Below are 21,492 nucleotides of genomic sequence, written 5' to 3' on the forward strand. Positions count from 1 at the left end.
TCACCATGGTACTCCTTTAAAGAAAGGTGTTCCTAGCTGGGCTTTAACCTACGATCCCGTGTTCCCAAGACTGTCACCTTACCCACTAGGCCACAGGCGGAGTAACTGTTTAAAAACTGGAAATGTTTCAGAGTAAAAAGGTATGGGTATTTTGCGTGTGTATGCGCATTTTTGATTGGGTCGTGTAGGTGAAGATTTGGCTGGTGTCAGTGAAATGTTAAATGGGGAAACATGTTGTTAGTGGGATAGGCGGCAGGAAAAATAAGAATGAGAAGAAGAAGAAAGAGAAGAAGAAAAAGGAGAAAATGCAAAATCCCCTTAGTTTGGGGCTTTATTGTGTGGACATGTGAAGTTGTTTATGAATTCTGTCTGTTGAAATGGGGTCAGAATATACATAATTTAATGTTTTTAAGGGCTGTGTGTCTGTGGCTGTTGTGGTTATTTCTGTGGGGAACCCTGAAAAGTGCCAAACTCTCGATGCTGTATAGGTATGGGGCATGCCCCCGCCAAGGCGTAACTTGGCGGGATGGCATACCTGCCATCCCAATCATGTTATATTCACTATTCTGATGTGTGCTATTACACACTATTACTCACCTAACTCCTACATATACTATACTTTGCTGCTACTTTACTCACTCTAACTTTTGGTTGGGGGGTCAATAAAAGGCTTATCTGAAAATACACTAATTTAGCTCTGCGTTCTTCATGGCATAATCAAAACAAAAAACAAAACAAAGCAAAAAACACACAAACTGACAAAATGATCAAATGTTCTATTGCCCTTTATTCAGCAAACACAGCATATCACAACAATAGTAGTGTGCTACTACTTGTATTCAAAGTCATAAGTTGTTTTCCATTCAGCATTCACAGTACGCCAAATACCCTTGGCTATCTGTCATTTCTTCACAAAACTTCCACGTCTTCAATGTCGTAAAATACAAACTTGAATGGCTCTAAGATCGATTCCCTCTCATGTTCGTCCAGGCCCTCACTCGTTTCCTCAACCCAAACCTTTCCATACAGCTGTGCAGCCTCTGCCAGTTCCTCTTCCCCCAAATTCAGTGCATCGGGCAACTCCACCTTGGCTGAAAAGACATGCTGGTTTGCTTTAACCCATTCTTCTGCCTTTTTGCAGTCATGTACAATCCTGGGCTCTACTCTGTCCTATGGAAAAGAGAGAGAGAACAAAGGTTGTCTTCCTATAGCAAGCATAATTGCTGCACCAACAGTATCATAACCTCTTTTCACATATTGCATTCCTTCTTATATATATATATACACAACACACATACACACACACACTTTCTTACTGAGCATAGAATGTAGCAAATTTTGAGCTTACGTTGCAATGGGTAAGGGTAAGTAGCTAGACTACGCCGCCTTGGGAATTTCACCCAAGGAAATAACCAGTTCGGACGCTTTACAGTTTCCCAGGTTCTTTCATTGAAAGAAGACAGAGACATGGTTCAAAAGAAATTATTTTAACTTTTATTGAGATTTAAGAGGGCTGGATGGAAGAATCAAGCTCAAATAGCCAAAACGATTAGAAGCTACAAGAAAATAGCAGAAGAATTTAAGCAATGATACCAAACTTTTATTAATTTAACATCAAAATACATGCATGGAATTCCAGACTACTTTGTTAAAAATGACTAAAAATTACCATTAGAGGGCGCTAACGAATGAGCCGAGAATCCACTCAGTGGGAGGTATACTAACAATAAGGGCTGTCCAAGTGAATTCTACTTACCACCACGCGTGCCACCTCATCTGAAACACAATCAATTTTGTGTTAAATAAGTGATTCAGTGCAATTACCATTAAGAGGAACGCAAACAGTGAGGGACCTAACCACCGACTAACCTCCCCACCAGAGCAGCACTGGGCTCACCAACAACCTTAATTTAAACAATGTAATAGATCTAGCTAAAAACAATTAATCAAATACAAAGAACCAGTTGGTTAGTTTCGATCATTTCGAAATTAAAATGACAATACGGGTAGGCCAGTCTTTCCCGTATCTCCGCCAACAAACGCAGTTTAGCTCGTTTAAGGTAAAAGAACGGAGATTTAACCGCTGAACTATGACAGTAAAACACGACCAGTGCGAATACACTTCAGGAGCGTTCAGGGTAGCAAGTATAGTACAACTACGAAACACCCTTCGGACAAAGCTAGATTAGCCTACCAAATCCTAAGCACAGCGGAAAACTACAAGTGGTTAACAAGTTGTAGGCAAGTAATGTTGCACTAATAAAAAGAGGCAAAACAGCAGCACATTGAGGCAACCTAGAAAGGGAAAAAACAAAACAATAAACAAGGTAACCAGACAATCGCTATGAAAAATAACTACCTTGGATGCCATAAGGCAATCCTACTTAATATACCTCTAGCCTACCTTAAGCCTCAGAAATGCACGCACCTTGATTGGTGAAGACACACCCTCACTTTACTATTAGGCTACCTCAGCCAGGCGAATCAATCACTCGCTCTGGCTTGCAGATACCTGTAAATGAATGGGAGGGTTTGTTAGCCAGTGGAAACACGGACTTTTAGTTAAATGTACACGTCTTCCGAACCTACCTAGATGCAGCAACAACTGGTTCACAGTAGGATCCAGCGATTTACTAGAAGCCAGGAAACTACAAATACAAATGGTTATGAATTCACCGCTTTACATATTGAACCTTAAAACAGAGGAACAAGACTGCACGGTTACACGTACCTCTCACCAAAGCAGAAAGACGCTCAGAAACAGAGGCGGGCACAAGAGCAGGAAACAAGGTAAAGCGATAGGTACATTTCACTTAAATAGAAACCTAGGCTACCTAATTGGCGAACTACTCAGTGAAGAGGGGTGGGGAAAAACACGCAACTAGTTTACCATGATGTCATCCCAAACAGGAACAAGTGAAGAAACACTAGCCCCGGTCACACTTACTTTGAATGAGCAGGTCAACTTACAAAAATGAAATCATAGGGGGCATCCAGTATGGTGTAAAGGGCATACTATGAATAAAACATTAATAATTTAATGTTAATATCTTTAAAGCACACAGAGAGTTAAATCAGACCAATAATATCCCCTACCATCAACATGAAGATGCCACAGTCATTCCCGTATGGTTGTCTTGGAAAACCCTAGCATGTCAGAAAGGAGTTGGTTGTTTAGTTATGGTTTTACAGTACTGTTAAATATAAATTATACATACTGTATACTATTACCTCTATTTCCAAACCAGTTGTCTCTTTCCACGGTCCAGGATTTATTGACTGGGAAAGGTTTCTAAAATTGAAAAGACAGCTGCATTAAGAGCTAAATATGTTTATCTTTATCTGTTTTCTCTTACTTGCCTTTTGTTGTTGATTTTATTGTAAAGCACTTTGTGACGTCTGCCCTTGAAAGGTGCTATATAAATAAACTTATTATTATTATTATAGTTAGTTATCAAAATGATAAATATGGTCCTCGTTCATGCACAACACACACCATACAAGCAATTCGGTCACAAACAAAAATTTACCTGCAGTCACACACACACCATTTCAGCAGGCTTTTTATGGTGTCAGTTTATGAACTCAGTTGCTGGTTTCAAATATTTTTAATGTTAGGTCATCGCATTAAACTGTAAAATTCTAAGATAAAATTGATATCCAATACTTGATGCACAAAACTGCAGTTATATTGAAGTTGCACCATAAAAAGGCTATTACACAGATCAGAACATGATCTGGCGAAAAAACAAACAACAAAGCTTTTCAGAATGGCATAGCAACATGAACACCAATGAGAACCAAAATGTAAGTTTTTGTTAGTGACCTCAATAGTTCTCTCATTTCCTGATCACCAAATCCAAGTTGTGCATGTGCACATTTGGAGTCAAGAAAGACTATGTCTCTCTGTGTTGGCTTCAAAACCTACAATTGCAGTTAATGACATGTCAAATCAACATTGTGTGAGAGGATAACACAACGCAACACGACAGTCTAATATAAAATACCAATACTTTTTAAGAACATTTGATAAATAGTTTAGAGATTTTCCTCATGAAAGCTACGTGTCACAGGTAGCATCACTACTTACAGACAACAGGAAATGTCCAGGTTTCCACACAAGAATAACAATGGTGTCTCTGATGTAAGCATCATTCTAATACAAAGGAAAGGTTTGTCAAAATACATAAAAAAATATGATGTAAATTGAAACCAGTAGGGCATGGTATACTTACAGGTAAACTTGAGAGTGGGTTGCATGCATTTGGCCAGTGCCATGTTGGAACAACATACAGATCAGCCACAAAAATGCTCTTTCCCCCGTAGAATATATTGCAGCCCAGGCACCAAAAAAAATATAAAGAAGAAAAAAGTATGTTCTGAAAACAAATTTTATATTTTATACCTTTGATTGAGCAATTCGTTTGCTAAGCTCAAAACATGCGTTTCCTACCTGCAAAACAAACAAAAAAAGTTTAACTTGGCAGCCTTAACTACATACATAATTAGCTCTCAACGAAATGAGATCCATCAACTATTAACTCACGGTTGATTCCATTTCATTATTCAAGCCGAGGCCCAAAAAGTCAGCACGTGTCAGGCAACTCTTTTGTGTTTTGACAATCAACTCTGTCCCTGACCTCTCGATATCCAAGACGTAGTTGAGCTGATGATTGTAAAAGAAACAAAAAACATAAAATGTTATTTGACATGAAATATAACATTCATAAAAAGCATGATATTTTCCCCAGGAACTTCATGGGTGGCTGGGTTTCAAGATGAGAAGCACAAACCTCTCTCTAAAATGTCACAGAGCTAGCTTTTGTACAGTGGCTCTGAAATGCAAAACACAAAAACAAAAAGAGCACGCAAAAACCAAAACTTTCGGCCCTGAAGTGCAAATACAACATACAAAAACAAAAAGGAGCAGCCCTGAGGTGCAAAACACAAACATACAAAAACTAGCAGCCCTGAGGTACAAACATACAAAAACTAGCAGCCCTGAGGTGCAGATGCAACATACAAAAACAAAAACTAGTAGCCCCAAAGTGCAAAACAGAAACATACAACAACAAGCAGCCCTGAGGTGCAGATGCAACATACAAAAACAAAAACTAGTAGCCCCAAAGTGCAAAACAGTGCACTTCGGGTCTACTAGTTTTTGTTTTTGTATATTGCATCTGCACCTCAGTGCCAAAAGTTTTTGTTTTTGCATGCTTTTTTTGTTTTTGTGTTTTGCACTTCAGAGCCACCATACTTTTACCTTTAAGAGATGTACTACGTACCAGCTGCTCTCGGGCAGGATGAGTTTGCAGTGTCCATGATGCTCGGTATGGTCCTACTTTGTCACAATTTGTGATGGTTTCACAACGTGTTCCACATGGGTCACTGTCTATCAAGGAGAAATAAAGTGAGTAAAAAACATAGCCAAAACAATTTCATGTTGATTTGAAAACCTACTACCTACCTTTGTATGTGTCAGTGTGAAGCCCTTGTTGCTGCAGAGGGGTTCCAACTGGTGAGGGTTGTTGCTGTACAGCCTTTTCAGGTGGTGGGGGTCCTGAGGCTGTACTAATGAAATCATGATTATTCAACACAAGCATGATATTTCAAATTACAACTGTAAAACAAAACATATTTCCTTGACTTCATATTTACCAAATACTGCTTCTCCAAAGTCGTTCAGAGTGATGTCCTGCAAACGATGTGACTCATGCCCTCTCTGTAGTTGCTGTTTGTGTTGTTGTTTCTGTGATGTACTAGGTTTCTCATCAAAAAAATGTGCATTGATGGTGCCGTGTTATTAAAGGAGTAACATGGTGGTTGAATGCGACACTTGCCAGTTGTCTTTAGGCAACAACAAAACAAATGTGCATAATTTTTTTTATTATTCAGTCATTTAAATGTATTTTAAAACTTATTTTTCTAAGCCTAAATTTCCCACTATAAAAGATCACCTGAACTGTCTGGGCATGGTAATGACTAGCTATAAATGAACATAACCAACCATAGATAGTCTAATAGTCCTTAAAAGGCACTCTAATAAGTGAAACTAACGTTAGTCTAATATTTGCATTGTCTTGCCTGTAAGCCAGTGGCCTAAACTATGGGTCACACGTTATCCATGGGTCCCTAAATATGATTTAGAATGAGCTATCACAGCAATCTGACTGACAGTAGGGAGGGCAAAATGGAGCTTTAGAATGTCGCCAGCAGTGTATGCGCGTGTCTCACAGAAAAGGTAGTTTGTCGCCTTTTTTTTTAGTTCATTACAGTGGTGATAGAATTGACTAGAATTAAGTGGTACTGTGCTGTTAGCCTTCACTGATCACCGTACAAGGTTAATGTGAAGTAGCTAGCACAATCAGACAGCACTAACCCATAAAAATGTGCTTGAATGGTACTTGCTCAATCAAACGGTCAATCTGAATTTTCGATTATAGTCAGTGGCACCAACATTTTCTTTCACACCCTCAATAAATGGCAAAAGTCCCAGTAGAAGATTTAATTAAACCTTTTACATTATTGATTCCGCTTGGCCACAGTGAGTGAAACTAGGTGATCTGAGTGTATAGTTTCTATGTAAATTACGTCAGAAGGATTCAGCCTTGTTGTTTACTACCTAAACTTCACAGCACACTTGTAGCAGGACGGTGTGTCCCATAGACATATGTCTATGGTGTGTCCAGTCAGATTTCTTTACGGGGCGTGGAAAGGGGAGTGGTTACTGTACTTGTGACACACTAAGTCGATAACATTCTCAACCGGTTGAAAATAGGACGATAAATTTAAAACGCATATTTCTTCAAAAATAAAGAACGGACATATTTAATACTTTACTCATCATGCTTCTTCAATGCATCTTGTGCAAATAGCACATAAAACCGAGAAAGTGTGAAAACCACCATGCTACTCCTTTAAGGAAGTAGTTGTTTTTCTGCATACTTGAAAAAAATTGCTCGGCCACCTGGCTATTCAACGAACCCTGAAGTTCTGGGACCAGGTTTATCCTCCTTAACACTTCCTGTAGATCTTTGGTGTTGGCCTGTAGGAACCAGTGAATGGATGCCCATCTTCATCAGGACTTTGCGACATTTCAGTCAGCTATCGTAGAGAGATCTTGAGTTTTTTCTGCTGAGCTGCTGTGATGATATCTTCGGTTGACGCAGCCAGTCTCCCTTCATGTGGCTTGAATGGTAGTGAGGTTGGGAAACGGAGGTTGACATGAGTTGCCAAACCCCAAGCAAAATCATAAACAGAGACATTTGGCAGGTGTTTCCAGGACAGAAGAAGATCGGCAAAATCCCTTGGAGACTCTGCCCTCAGGTTAAACTTTAAACTGTAGACCACACCATTATACACTTTGTTGTACGTCGCTCTGGATAAGAGCGTCTGCCAAATGCCTGTAATGTAATGTAATGTAATGTAATGAGGGCACAGAATCACTGACGACCCACCTTTAAAGGAAAGTTGAAAAACGTAACAAAAACGTAAACGAAAAAAGTTATACAGTAAATGTGTAAATAGCTAATCTCAAATAGTTTTTTATGAACTACGTGTGACCCTTACCAGACGCTCCCCAGATTTTCTGGAATATCTTGTCATATTGTCTTGTCTTCATCTCCTCCCTTAGTCTAATAATAAGATCCATCCATGATCCCTTCAAATCCAAATTGCAGGCCTTGCACAGCTTGCGCACAGTCAAAACCTTTTGAAATACAGACGATAAGAAATTAAGACATCACTGCACAATACAACTCAAATATACATACATACATACATACATCCAACAACTGTACCTTCTGCTTCATGAGCTCATCCACAAGACGGTCCTCTGACACCATGCTGATATCAGATTCAGTGGAGGACTTTGAAGAGGAAACTTTTTCAAACTCTGTGTTTAACACTGTCTTGGATTTACGTGTATTCTTCCCAATCTATGGGCCCCAGTGCTCAAAACTAGGATTTACATAAAAGCTGTTCTTTTTACGACCTGGGAAAAATAAACCAAACAAGACATCAATAATATGGTAAACTGCACTGCACCATTAAATAAAGGTAATTACTCATTTAGAGAAATTTGAGAGCATGTAAATACTTCGGAAAAAGCCACGAGAAATCAACTCCAGCTGAACAGAATCCCAGAACTCTTCAATGTTAACTTCACCAGTGAAGTTCTCAGAGGCCTCTTTCATGACACTTACTGAAAAAAAGTCATTTATTTACTCTTATATTTTTAATATATATATTCACTCCCTCCCGATACACATGAGACATTGTGATTTACCAGGCAAGTTGAACACTCCTTTTTTGTGCAGGTCCATCACAACTAATTGAGGATAGTAGCCACAGCAAACACAAGAATAGGAATAATCATGGCTCGTCAATGTTTCAAAGTGGCAGTAGGCATGGAGTGATAGAGTGATAGTGTCTCTGGCAGGAAATTTTACTTTCCTCAGGCTTTCCAGTACGTTTAACACCTTGGACACAGAAACATTTTTCTAAAAGAGAGGCAAAATAAAAAAAATATGTATATTTTGGATGAACAAACAAGTTCTAAGCAACACACACAAAAAAACATTTGAGCATTTTTCCTCACCACGAAAATTCCATTGTACCTACCTGTAAGTTGTGTCTCAGATATAAACATAGTTCAAGGTTCAATATAACATGGTCATCAAATTTGTGAAGACTGTCCTGCCATTCCTGGTATCAGTACATCATGTGGCACTGTGGACATCGCCGGAAATAGGTTGAAACATCTAGTGAAAATAAAACATGAATAAATAATGAACACTTGTTACATTCACAAATGGCAAACTTTCATAATATAAGGTGAAACATGAATAACTTACTTTCAATTACACCATTCATGGTGATTATCTGGCATTTCTGGAGATTCTTGCTGACTTCTCAAGATGTACTGACCCTGGACAGACAGGGCCAAATGGTCTCTGTTGGATGCAATTCTGTGATATAATTATCTCAGTGCCTTTGGTTTCACAGGATCATCTGGTTGGTTGGCTGGAAGCTTTTTATGACTATATATGGACTGCACAAGTCACTTCAAGTCTTCAGCCGATGGTGGATAGACAGTGTCTTGGTGCTGTCAAGGTGTACTTATGCAGGCAGTCTCTGTTTTGAACATGTCCCGGTTAGTTTGAAATAAATGCCATTTACTTATGTTTTTGTGTACACATGACAACATTCTTGGTTTGGCACAAGGACAATGCCACGTGTTAGCTGGTGAATTGTATGTCGCCATTACCCTCCCAAGGCAACTATAGTGGTGTAAAGACGGCTCGTAGATTGAAAAACAAAATTGCTTGGGGGTTTCTTGAAATTACACTTCAACACAGAGAGGGACATGAGCTGCCTGGGCATGTTTTTGCCTTTTCACACAGATTGCCTTTTTAGCCTTGCCGAAGTCCACCATTTCAGATAAGACTTCTTCTTTAAGACATTCTTCTGTTGCTGTTTCCCTGCAGTACTCCAGTGAGCGGATGTGTTCACAATGGCTAAATCCACTTCGAAACGCCATTAAATGATATGGCCTGCATTCTTCCAACTTGCACTGAACCTTATGCACATGACTCCAGGTTTTTTTTTGGACATGTATGGCCACAGAAAAGCCGTGACTTGCTTTTTGGACTGCAGATATCCCATTTGTAGCATCCACACAGACACTCTTTAAATGATCACTCACTGTTATGTCCTTTGATTTTTTATTGTGTTTCCTCTGGATATGTTTGCCCATGTTTCTTTTATTGCAAGTAAGTTTGCAGTGAGGACATGTTACCTTATTCAAGATTAATCTTGGAGTTTTAGTCTCCTGGGCTGTAGGGACAACAGAAGAGGACTTGGCAGTTGAACTTTAAACCAACAGAGAGGAAGATACATTTGTTGCAGAATCAAGTTTAAAATGGGCAACTGTCGCATGTGTATCCACTGAGGAGTGGATGGCAGATGTTTGAATTAACTGTGCAGAGGGAACAGCAAGTGCGGTTGCATCTTGTTGGGGAGGAGGAGCAGTCAATGCTGGAGAGGGGGAGACTGTGGTTGGTGGAAGCAGGGGAGAGGGCGTAGCAGTTGAGTTTGGTTGCAGTGAGGAAGAGGAGATGGAAAAGGACAAATCCCATGCAATAGGAGTAGATAGACGAGGGTCTAGGTTATGTTCGGACCGGGCAGCAGCTGAGGTGGATGTCTGTTGTGTGGCACCTTGGCAAGCTTCCAGGTGTCCTTCCATGTCTTTTCTTATAATAATAGTTTTGTCACAAACAGGGCAATGAAAATGTCCCCCATCCCTGCAGTTTAAATTGCATCTACATATCTTGTTATCTAAGAGCAAGTCTAGAAAAAGTTTAAATTAGCCAATGACTAACAAGACACAAGAATACACACTTTCAATATATATATACATGCATACATATAAAAATGACCTTTAAACGTAATGGCATTGTTTATGTGGACTTCTAGGTGCTGCTGAAGCCTGGATGGTAGGCTGGGCTTGTATTTAGGGCAAAGGGGGCAGTGGTAAAGTTGTGCATCGTTCCACTGCATGCTTTTCACTGGAAGGAATGATCGAATGATGCATCTACAAAAGACAGAAAAACTGTTACAAATGTTATGGTCATAGTAAATAAACTTCAATTCAAATAAGATTAATTCATACAGCCAGCAAAGTCTTTGCACGCTGTTTAAGTGTAGCGGAGTGTAGCACAGTGGGTAAGGAACTGGGCTTGTGACCGAAAGGTCGCAGGTTCGATTCCCGGGTAAGGACACTGCCGTTGTACCCTTGAGCAAGGTACTTAACCGGAATTGCTTCAGTATATATCCAGCTGTATAAATGGATACAATGTAAAAATGCTATGTAAAAGTTGTGTAAGTCGCTCTGGATAAGAGCGTCTGCTAAATGCCTGTAATGTAATGTAAAAGTGTGAAAATAGCTTATTTCAGATTACATTTTCGTCTACACCGAACGGCCTGAACGATAGAAAAACTTTACATTTTTATTTTATCTTCTTTTGTACAACAAATAACCAACCTGAGCATCATAGTCAACATCTTGAGACAATCTTAAGATATGTCCCTTTTGAGAATGAGTGATCATATATTGTCTTGGACAATCCGTTTGTGAAATATATGTGCATCTGTGGCGCCTGGGTACCTTCGACCACACCCGCCAAACCCCCCCACATTCAACAGCATCCAACAGCAGCCCCCCCCCCCCCCTTGCCCAAAACGGTCGCAATTTCAATGGCTGCTATGCCCTTGCTAAAGTCTTTACAAAAACGTTTAATAAAGCCAAACACAAAGTTATATATAAACTTCAGGAGCTAACGCTAGCCACTGTTGGCGTAACTACCTTTAAAAGACAAATAGCCTACCCACATGTGTAACATTCGGTAATTTGCGTGATTTAGATTTACACATATTGATAGCGGTAGCTATTTTGACGGCGAACATATGCAAGACCCATGCATTAAGATTTTTTTGGATAATGCAAATCAGTCACCTACCGTTGCCACGAGGCATAGTGTAGTGAAAACAACCGGGAGAATGCCTTAAGTTATGTCCTTTGAGGCGACGTAAAAAAAATCTGTTCGTCATTTCCTGTCCTGACAGTGGAGCTGACTTGAGAGTGGAGCCTGCACCAGAAGCAACTCCACAGAGGAGCCCTGCAGGCAGACTCCTCTCGACCTGCGATGAATCCTGGTTGAGGAATGGAATACCATCCCACAGCATGACCAGTATGAGCAGGAGGTGCCAGTCTGTTGCAGCTGCTTATGGTTCTTCCACCTGCTACTGAGGCTCCTGACTGTTTGTTCTATGAATAAAGCGTAAAATTACCAAAATGTCTTGTTTGTTCCTTGTTACTGTTAGTGTTCAATTATCCAATCCCCCAAACAACTCAAAACAATAGAGTCAATACCAACAGGAGAATACACAGTTTGACATTGGCAGGGAAATTTGGCACATTTCATCTGGGACCCCACCCACATAATCAGCTGTGCTGCTCACCCCACAAATGCATGATCCTTACAAATTGGACATCATTGTAAAGGGAAATGAACAGACTTTCCAATGATATAACATACAATGCTAATAATACAGTGACAACAGAGATATGATCGACCAAACACAAATTTCCAAACTTTTTTTGAGGAGTTTAGAATACCCCCTAAATGTGCGAGGATTGGCCAAATTTGGCTTCTGCGCAAAGGGGTTGACTGAAAGTAATAAATTATGGAGGTAAGCTATATATTCTGCTGTGTAGAGCCACCATTGTCCTTGGTTCACTGTTGACCTCAGATAGCAACTTTCATGCAAAATTAACCCTCCTCTCTCCCATCATCCCCTCTATGATGTACTTAACATATTCTGCAGCTGCAGTCTGTCTGATCTTGCTTACATGGAACTGATACATTTTATAGGGTGAAACCGCATACAATTTGATACATTGTCTATAAAAGTAAACATTCAGCACTTAGTGAAATATATTTATCAATTTACTACATGGTCAGTATGACATTTAATATAATTGATTATATAACGCTTTATGTAAGTCAAATTTTCAACTATGACCCAGTATCCCCTCCATTTAAAACAAAATTCTGAGATATCAGACATTTTACTAAGGGTTCGTCCGATTTCACCAAGTGCCTCACAGGTTTGACCAGTATCCCTGTGAGTGTAAACATTCCCAAAAATACCCCTGTCACTTCCCTCCATACCTTGACTGAAAATTTTAAATCACACCAATAGCTAATGCGTTATTGCGAGCGAGTGTGTCATCTAGTCACGCATCAGAGCGCATTGTAGTTATTTTCACCACCGAATTCTTATGGACAGGGAAGCTCGCTAGATAAAGTCTTACTCTTTGAGATCATGTAGTAGGAATAAAATAAGAAAATATAATTAATTTACTGAGAATAGATACTAAGAAATAATAATAACAAATGAATAACAACAACAACAATAATAATAATATTCATAAAAATACATGTTTGAAACAGGAAAACTGATTTTTTTAAATTCATTTTTTATAGATGGCTGGAAAAGAAAGGAGTGAAAGCAAGGTGTGGAGTTATTTTGATTTCACACACTTAAAGATGGTGTTAATATATATATTTAATTTATCATCTTTTACATTTTTTTTATCTAAAAAGTTCTTTGTGGGTTTATTTTAATTTTTATTTGTTTGCTTATAAGTTATATTTTATTAAAGATTCTATATTTAAGAACATTTAAGTTTTTCAAATTGCACTTTTTGACAAAATATTGGTCAAAACATCGGTAATCGGTGGGCTAGGACTCTCCAAAATCGGGATCGGCATCGGACCCAAAAATCTGTCATTGGTCGGGCTCTAGTCTTAGTGTGCAAGAAGGACGGCACTTTAAGATTCTGTATAGACTATCGTAAACTCAACAGTGTAACCTGCTAAGATGCCTTCCCCCTGCCCCATATAGAAGAGTCTCTCACTATGCTTTCCAAGGCATTCACCACACCCATGGGGCTTTATGAGTTCAGCAGAATGCCCTTTGGATTGTGTAATGCCCCTGCCACTTTTCAGAGACTTATGGAGTCATGCCTGGGTGATCAAAACTTCCAGTCCCTTTTGATTTACCTTGATGACGTTGTTGTGTTCTCATATGATTTCCCATCTCATTTGAAAAACGTAGAACTGGTGTTTCAGCGCCTGGTCCAACATGGCCTGAAGTTAAAACCCTCTAAGTGCCACCTCTTCCAAGCTAAAGTGCAGTACTTGGGACATATGGTGACGAAAGATGGGGTGTCTCCAACCAGCCACGCCCCCAAACGGTAAGGAAGCTGCAAGAATTCCTTGGCCTGATTGGGTACTATCAGTGCTTCATTAAAGATTGTGAGGAGGCATTTCAGCAGCTCAAGCAAGCCCTGGTAATAGCCCCAGTCTTGGCATTTGCTGACTTCTCCTTACCATACCTCTTGTACACTGATACCAGTAAGCAAGGCCTGGGTGCTGTCCTTAGCCAAGTCCAAGGGGGGGTGGAAAAGGTCATTGCCTATGCAAGTCGTAGCCCGCACCCCTCTGAGAAAAATGATGCACATTACAGTTCCTTTAAGTTGGAATTCTTAGCCATTAAATGGGCTATAACAGAGAAATTTAAATAATACCTGTTTGGTGCATCATTCACTGTCTTTACAGACAATAACCCTCTGGCCCATCTGCCAACTGCTAATCTAGGAAGTGTGGAACAACGCTGGCGTGCACTGCTGTCCAGCTACAACTTCATTACATTATTACATTACAGGCATTTGGCAGACGCTCTTATCCAGAGCGACGTACAACAAAGTGTATAACCATAACCAGGAACAAGTATGACGAAAACCCTAGAGAGAAGTACCGGTCCAAGTGCAGGGAACAACCGCATAGTTCAACTTGGGCCCTGAAGCTTAAACTGATTAACACTAACACAAATGAGAACAGCAACAACGCAGTCTATGGAAAAATACAAGCAGTAGTTAAGACGGGTGCATTAACTAAGTCACCTACGAAACAGCTACCTAGTTACAACCCTAAGCTTACAGTCATTTGAGAGATTACAGGGAGGTAGGGAGGGATGGGGAGAGGTGCAGCCTGAAGAGGTGAGTCTTCAGTCGTCGCTTGAAATGGGTCAGTGTCTCAGCTGTTCTGACCTCTGCGGGGAGGTCATTCCACCATCGTGGGGCCAGAACAGACAGGAGACGACTTCTGGAAGCGCAGGTGCGAAGAGGGGGTGGTGCCAGGCATCCTGAGGTAGCAGAACGGAGGGATCTGGCTGGCATGTAGGGTTTGAATATCTTGTGGAGGTATGCTGAGGCTGATCCCTTGACTGCCTGGTATGCTAGGACCAATGTTTTAAATTTGATGCGAGCTATAACAGGCAGCCAGTGGAGGGTAGTGAACAGGGGAGTGACGTGGGAGTGTCTGGGGAGGTTGAAGACCAGACGAGCTGCAGCATTCTGAATGAGCTGCAGGGGTCTGATGGCAGATGCCGGTAGTCCAGCCAGAAGAGAGTTGCAGTAGTCCAGGCGGGATAGAACCATTGCTTGGACTTCAAGATCCAGTTTCGACCTGGCCGGACAAACCTTAATGCTGACGCTTTGTCCAGGGTTCCAGTGGGGGACCCAGGCCTACTGGAGGAAAATGATGTTGAAGTGGTCTCCTACACTGATGTGGGTGCTGAGGTAGTGGAAGCCTTCTGCTCTGGAGCTGCTGGAAGTGTTACCACAGCTGATCAATCCCCCTCTCACTGTACCCCAGTATAGTATCAGTGGTCAGGTATGACACTGGCAGCCTAGAGGCAAGCACAGCAACAAGATCTTGTAATTGCTAAAGTGGTAGTATTCTTACAGAAGCCTGCCAAGCCCACTGCCACTGAACAAGCTGCCTTACTACCTGAAGCAATGCGCATCCTGAAGGAAAGGGAGAGACTGTTTTTCCAAGATGGTGTCCTCTTTCAGAGACGCAGAGATCCAAGAACTCTAGAAATATGCCACCAGCTGGTGCTCCCAGAGGCCTACAAGCAAAAGGTATGGACAGTATGCCATGAACAAGCTGGCCACTTTGGCCGAGAGAAGACCCTGTCCTTCATCCATTCAAGGTTTTTCTGGGCCCACCAAACCAAAGTTGTCCACAACTGGTGTGCTTCCTGCCCATGCTGCACCCTGCGTAAAATGCCCCCTACTATCACAAAAACACCACTTGTACCCACTGAATCCACCTATCCCCTTGAGCTAGTGACCATGGATTTCCTGAAGCTGCACCCTTCTACAGATAGCCATCAGTATGTCTTAGTGATGACTGATCACTTTATCAACTATGCATGGGCGGTGCCCACCAAAGATAAAACTGCAGTCACCACAGCCGGAGCAATGTGGAATAACATAATTTGGTTCTTTGGGAGTCCATCCAGGCTTCATGCTGATCAAGGGGCTAACTTCCAGTCAGCAGTTGTCAAAGAACTGTGCCAGCTTTATGGGGCGAAAAAGAGCCACACTACGCCATATCACCCCCAGGGTAATGGAAGCTCTGAACCTTTTAACTGCACTTCACTCCAACTCCTAGGCACGCTGGAAGAAGACCGTGAGACCCACTGGCCTGACTACATTCAAGAACTGCTGCTGATGTATAACAATATCTTTAAAAAAAACACGTTTTCAACGTACAAAAAGGCCAAGTTACTCACACATACAAAAAATTAATTATAAGTCCTTAAAATAAAAAAAAAACTTGCAGCACCTAGGCCTGCGATTAAAAGTATTGATATCAAAATGGGGCCAAGTTACAACAAACAATATTGGCTATCTTAGCTTATACAAATTAAACAAGCTCAATTCTGAAGCAATGCTACCCAATGTTTCCTAAATCATTTCACGTAACTTGGCCCTGTGTTTTTCCATCTTACCATCTGAAGAGAATGTGGTCGTTCTAAATTTATGTCACATGTGAGTAACTTGGCCTTTTTGTACGTTGAAAACGTGTTTTTTTTAAAGATATAATTTCTTTTTGTACTGTATTTATTATGTGTAACTGATAATAATAATGCATATAAATGAGAGAGAACCATGAATGCACATACATACATGCAAACACACATACATTCTTGCTAAAAGAAACACATAGGCCTAGATTCAGTCATTTTTCTGTTAACATGAATTACAAATAAATGGAAGTGTAATTTTTTTTGATGGATTGTGGTACTGTAAGTGTTTTTAATGGGTTATGCTTAATTATAGGTATGGTAAAATGTAAAGAATGACACAAGCATGTCAAAAGAATATTTCACATGTATTTGTCATTATTACATCAATAACAGACAGCTGTGTGTACACTTGCCATTGCAATATTGTGATATGGAAGAACTTTATACGAAATGTATAAGAACTAAGAACTATAACATATTATGTAAATAGTACTGAACAGATTACATAATGCCAGAAATCCAGATGCAACAGGTTATCTTAAAAATACACATTACACTGCACTTTTACATTTTTTATGGCAAAGTAGCATATATACATTGTATATTTACAGTATATACAATATCTGTTGCTGATTTTCTATGTAATACATACATTTTTGGCCATGTTAGTAACTGCAGTTCCATGTATGGTTTCATGTGGTTGAATATTATTTTGCTTAACCTCAATGTGTAAGGTTTGAATTGTACCTCAAGTGTTACATCTTTTCATAAAAGGCCATGTACATATCCTTTGCATTTTTTGGCCATGGTTCCAATGTAGTCTTCGTGTCATTGGCATGCACCCACTTTTTAGTTCCAGGTACTGAAAGGACAGAAATATAATGTCCTGAAGAAATGTCTTGTCCTTTGTGTAAAATAATGGAGGACAGCCTGTACTTGTGTTTTCCAAAAACTATTTTGCTCCTGTGTGCTGCAGGAAACTTCACATCTTTCTGCTTTGTAATTTGTGTAACATTTCCTTGCCTTTCTGCTTTCCAAAGCATTAGCTGGACAGCAAACAATCTTCCCGTTTGACCAAAACGGTCACGTTCAACAAAGTCCTCAGATTGGCAAGAGAAACATCTGTGTCCGGCTAGATTTGTCCAATTTTCTTTATATTTTATTGTGTCTTCAATAGACATGTTGTGTGCACTGGGATTAAGATGGAGAGAGTAAATGTAGCCCAACTCTGACGATGACGTTAGGTGGCCACAGTCCTTACATAATCTTTCATGAGAAACATTGAAGGACAGCGAATCTGATATCTGAGGGCACTTGGCACACATTTGTGTGAGGAATTCTGCAACATCTTGCTGCTGAGGTGTATTGAAAGGTTCTCCCATAAAATTACAAATCTCTTCAGTGCTCAAAGAAACTGCAAAATGTAGTTCATCATACTTAGTTGCAAAGGTCTTGAGAACTGTTTGCTCACTGTTTTTTAGAGAGTGCTTCAATGGCTGACAATGAAGAAGACACTGTACTGTGGCATTGGCATAGCATGAGGTGAAATTAGAATTGAGCAAACCTCTCACCATGTGATCAATTATCGGGGTGCTTCGCGAAGTGGATGGGATTTACTGGTCTTGGACAGAATTGTTGGCTTGATGCAAAAAATGCACATGGTCTTTCACTTTGTGCACTTTGTGTTTAGTACTTAAATTCTGGCTAATCCTCTCAGGGCACTGTTGAGCGTTCAGTCTGCTGTACTCTGCAACAGCAGCTGGAAGTGCTGTAATGGAGGCAGGGTCAAAGTTAACCAGGTGAAGTCCACTCAAAGAAGTTACCCTGGATAGAGCAACAAAACTTTGGGCACTGGAGAAAATGGAGCTCCCAAGGTCGGACAACACTGTGTGTAGTGTCATGCCTTGGCATTTTGTGAATAGTGATTGCATGGGCACCAATAACAGGGAACTGTTCTCGAACAATGTATGCTCTGTCCATGACTTCAAACTTGGAACTTGTTCTTTCAAATGTGTGTGTTACTCCATTGTTGAATGCAATAGTTATTGATTTCACAATGTGAGGATTTTCAATGTAGTAAGAAACAGCCTGAAGTTTCCCTATGGCCCCATTAATAAGACCTTTGGAAATGTCAATATTTCTCCGAAGCATCAGTTTGCAGCCTATTTTCACCCGTATTGAAGTTTCCAATCCTGCAGTGCGACTGCAGTCATCCTTGTAGTTGCTTAATTTCTTTGAGACAGTTTTCTTTATTTGTGGGCAGTCCACACTGTCAATTGCTACAAGATGAATGTCCTCCCCGGGCATGCTATCCAGCATTGCATTTTGTATCTGATTACAGGCATTTAGTGTGGGCATAAGGCATGTTGCGTTTGCATCTTTTTCATCCAATTGTTTCATGTACTGAATGATCCCTTTTTTACAGGTGGAAATGTCACTTCCAGCAATGGGTATGAGTCGGGAACGCAACATAGCATGGTCACTGCTGTTTGTTGCACCAAGTCCGGCACGATTAAGCAACTGTGCATAAGCTACATCTTGCTTTTGCTCATATTGATCGTCAGTTCATCATATGTGCACAACTGCCAAAGGTCCACGGACCCCATAGAACCAGTCAGTTTGTGTACTTCTTCTTGTGTAAGTGGGACAAAAGGTGGTTTCTTGTGCACAGGAGGAAGCTGAAGTAAGTCTCCCAAGAGCAAGATATTGATTTTTCCAAACCAGCTATTATTTGCATTGGTAGTCTCAAAAATTTCTGATAGACGCAGGTGAATGTGCAACAGAGTGACATTTGAAATCATTGATACCTCATCAATTATGAGGAGTTTGACATCTCTCAAGTCTGAACAAAGACAGTGAAACACTTCATCTGAAAGGGTCCGATAAGTGGGTGTTTGTCCATGTTCTACTGGGAGCATTAGCAACCTGTGACTTGTCATGCCATTGATATTGTATGCTGCTACTCCTGTGGGAGCTGTAATAGCCACTTCCTTCTTCATTTTTTGTCTAACTCAAGCAGTGACAGTTTTTATGACGTAAATCTTTCCAGTGCCTCCGGTGCCACTCACAAACATGCGGAGAACTGGACCATTTGTTTCAGTTTGTGCTTCTAAAATCTGAACAATGTGGTCAAACACTTTATGCTGGTCCAGATTTAAGTTGGCAATCATGTCATCCACATCTTCATGGAGAGGTTGTGATGCTCCATCTCTGAATTCAGCCATTGCTTCTGCAACCTGCATGGGAACAAACTGAAGTGGATTCTCAGGCCCCTCTAGGTCTGAGTCATTTTCTTCAGCTTCCATTTCTTTTTGTTTTTTTTCCACAAGTTGGTTTAAGTGCTGTTCTGCTGCAGACATTTCTTGCAGTTGATCATGGTATGACATTGCTTGTCGAAGACCATCCTTACACGTGTGGAATGCATCAATATAGGATGTGATCCCTTGAGGAAGAAGCTCTGATGTGTCTCTCCATGGCTTGAAGAGAAACAGAATGGCATGGAAGTAGTTTTCTGGCTGATTGTTGACATTGTAGTGGTAATGGTTGATGAGATAGGGCTTTGGTCTTTTTTTGAGGTATCCGAAGGGAAACTGATACCACGTGATGTTTTCATCTGAGGGCTTTTCTTTAACAATGTCATGCCATGCAATGAAATCATAGAGACTTGTGTCATTCATAGATTCAGGACGCTGTGGATAGTATGTGTCAGTCCAAGAAGGAAAGAAGATCTCTGTCGAGTCAAGACGTTCTTCAACAAGAGAATCAATGTCTGCCTTTGACAGTAGTCGCCGGCTTCTGATGATAGACACATCAACCCACTTGATAGTTGTGTCTGGATCCTTTCCATGTAGAGGAATGCCAAGCAAGTTGTCTGCAGCTTCAAGTGCTCCACATTCTCTATTGGACAAGCTACGGACTGCTATGTTCCAAAGTCTGCTAGTTAAAGGCTTGTTTGAGGCTTTGCATAACTCTTCTCAGGCTTTGAGATGTATTTTGTAATGTAGTAGTTAAGTGCTGCTGAGTGCTCACCAATGAACTGAATATCCATATTGCCTTCCCAAGCCAGCATAAGAGTTGGATTGTAATCATTGATTCTTGCTTGTGCGAAGTCTCTGGGGAGATCATATAACCTGCTGTGAGATTTCCATGCTCTTCGTCCAGCAATCGCCACAGAAACATCTCGGATGACCATTTCTGTTTGCTGTGGTCGTGGAAAACCAAATCGGCAGACAGACACCATCCCCTTCTTTTGTTTCTTTGACCTCAGACAGTATTTGTTGCACTTATGGTTCTGCCATTTTAAGACACGTTCTCTGAGTACAGGTGCTTCAAGGTCACTTGGGATGGCACATGTGACATGTTCACTGATGAACTGTGCAACCTCTTTCTCTGATGTTACCCCAATTACTGGTGCATTTTCTACCCAAAGCAGGATGTGGAAATGCTGAAGGCCACGGCCCTGGTACTCTCTGCGCCAAAAGAAATGTGTAACATTGCCTAGGGGGCCATTACGAGATGTGATTTAACCCAAAATAGCTTGAAACTTGTTTTGCATAAATCTGAATGAACTAACTGGATCTTGTGCCACAAGTTCACTGATGGAGAGTTTTTGAAATTCTGGTCCATTGACCTCCTTCACATATTCTCCTAGATCTGTCCAAGTCCACTCTGCTGGGCTCACTGTGATAAACCATGTTGCAGGACCATAGGCTCTTGTCATAGCATCTATGTCACATCTTGGTTTCTTCCAGTATTGTTGAGTGTTCTTTAAGCGTCCAAAAATGGTTGTGAGGTCCATTTCAACATCATCAATGGACAATTTCTGAACCCATTGTGCTGCTGTCATATGCTCTTTAGGACGATGCACTTTCAGCTTGTGGTAAATGCCCCCACTGATCTGACGAAGGTTAGCTTGATGCTGCAGGTGAAAAAGGTATTGCTGATTGAGTCTAAATTGGGCATGGTGTGACTGGAGCCGAGCCTTTACGAACTCTCCTGCATGTAGAGGGGTTACTCTTTTCGCATGCATTCCATTTTCTCCATTAC

General features: G+C 40.7%; 1 long non-coding RNA gene across 1 annotated transcript; it reads right to left on the minus strand.

The window, feature by feature from the left end:
• Positions 1-787: 787 nt before the first annotated feature.
• LOC135257987 (uncharacterized) lies at positions 788-2,760 on the minus strand. Its single transcript, XR_010330840.1, has 5 exons — positions 2,732-2,760; positions 2,590-2,648; positions 2,429-2,512; positions 1,757-1,776; positions 788-1,170 (listed from the first exon to the last, which is right to left on the minus strand). It is a non-coding gene; the product is annotated as an uncharacterized LOC135257987 (long non-coding RNA).
• Between the last annotated feature and the right edge of the window lie 18,732 nt (positions 2,761-21,492).

This window comes from Anguilla rostrata, chromosome 6, assembly GCF_018555375.3.
Source record: "Anguilla rostrata isolate EN2019 chromosome 6, ASM1855537v3, whole genome shotgun sequence".
NCBI classification, from domain to species: Eukaryota; Metazoa; Chordata; class Actinopteri; order Anguilliformes; family Anguillidae; genus Anguilla; species Anguilla rostrata.